This window comes from Penaeus monodon, chromosome 30, assembly GCF_015228065.2.
Source record: "Penaeus monodon isolate SGIC_2016 chromosome 30, NSTDA_Pmon_1, whole genome shotgun sequence".
Classification (NCBI taxonomy): domain Eukaryota; kingdom Metazoa; phylum Arthropoda; class Malacostraca; order Decapoda; family Penaeidae; genus Penaeus; species Penaeus monodon.
In genome coordinates, this window is record NC_051415.1 from 26,681,427 (window position 1) to 26,683,236 (window position 1,810).

General features: G+C 35.7%; 1 protein-coding gene across 1 annotated transcript in view; it reads left to right on the forward strand.

Annotated features, from left to right (window-relative positions):
* The window catches only part of LOC119592676 (E3 ubiquitin-protein ligase RBBP6-like), a gene marked incomplete at its 3' end in the record, with an annotated part of 55,147 nt that overhangs the window by 9,433 nt on the left and 43,904 nt on the right, over positions 1 to 1,810 (forward strand).

Consider the following 1,810-nt stretch of genomic DNA (forward strand, 5'->3'; position numbering starts at 1 on the left):
GGCAGTGCATTGACAAAATGATACTCCCTCACTTTTCCCCTTCACTTTAGCTGTCAGTATGTAGATTAACACCAAGTAATTGATGCTTGTACTATTGGAGAAGGAAAAGCTCTGACCACTGAACCTATTGCACAATCTTCTGCAATGCTGCATTCAAAGAGTTGGTGTCAGACTTAAAAGAGAACCATTACTCTGACACAGGTTGCCCTCGATACATTTGTATGTTGTGTTTGGCCACTATTTGCTTGTGGCTGGTAACTCACCCATCTGTGTAAAGACATTGGGAATGGGGAATTACAGCCTTTGTCACAACATTAGTGACGTATTGAGATGGGAGGATGTCTAGACAATTGCACATCAAGTATACTGACAGCATTAAACATTTAGACTATTTTACTTCTATGATATCGTCCCATACATTGATTAATAGCCCGTTAACTCTGTATTTAAGGTTAAAACAAAAGAGAAAATAGGTAATTGTCTCAAATAGGACTTCCCACTCCTGAGACAAGAGTTCTTTAATCTGTAGTTAAGAAGTAATCATAGGAATCTGGGCTTTCTTGTTTAAGGGTAATGGGTGAAATCACTTAAAATATGTAAATAACTCCTGTGAACAGAATTTTTTTATGCCCAGTTTTTCAAGTTTTATCAAAGCAAATTATGGTTCACGTTTCAAGAGTCTGAAGATATATATTTCAGAGAAGCACATCAGTGCTAGGTCAAAAGTTACTGAAGTTACCTCACTTTTATTAGTAAAGAAGACAGTAGACATGCTAATAGAACATGTAGAAAATATTAAAACCTGTGAAATACAACATATTGATTAAATACATTAGAGAAATAAGTAAGATTCTAAAAAGTGAAAATATAGATTTGTAATAAGTATCGTGGATGGGGGAGGGATGTTAGCTATATGAGATATATATACCATGTAAGGGCAGAATTATATGTCCAAAACTTTAATTTTTGGACGTACAATATAAGGGAAACCTTATATTGTGATTTGAGTAAGTGGATTCTCCCTTTTATTGCATGTTTGACACATTAAAGATACAAGAGCTATAGATTAATAAACTTAATGATAGATGCATTCAAAGAATCACCTTAGCTTATGATCTGGGAAGATATAACTTGGACACTTTCTTATTTGCTTATGAATCTGTTGAGAAAAAAAAAAACTTGCATTATTGCTAATTGAGATAGAGGAGTTGTTTTGCCATTTATGGTTGGAATCCAGATTGAGCAAATTCCTCCTTGTACAGAAAGTCTAATCATGTCTGGGCAGTATATAAGGCTCTCACAGCTGGGCAATGAATGCCTCAGATTAGACTTTGTGCTTCATGATCTCTGACTTTGGTTACCTGTGGGCAGGAAAGGATGGAAAGGTTTGTTGGCCTTGAAATAATTTTAGCTGTGTGTGTGTGTGCGCCCTGTCAAAGCTTGTCCCATACAGGATTCTTAATGCTATGACACTTGGTGGCATTATTCTTGTCAAGAAGCACCAAGCCCATATATCAATTGTTCATGCCACACAGTTGAGCCTGCTCTGTTTTGTACATAATAAACAGTCTGTTACTTGTTTGGCTTTTATTTTTATTTCAGTTACTTGTATTGAGAAAATGTATTTAACATTGCCAAATTTGCATAAAATGAGGAAAACGCACAATTTCCTTCCTTATCCAATGTAATCCTCCCTTTATTCCCTCTCATAATTCCCATGCTTCTCCAACTTAATCCTCCCTTTATCCCCTCTCATAATATCCTATCAAAGCCATAAGAGACTACTATACTCATCATCTCATCCCTTAAT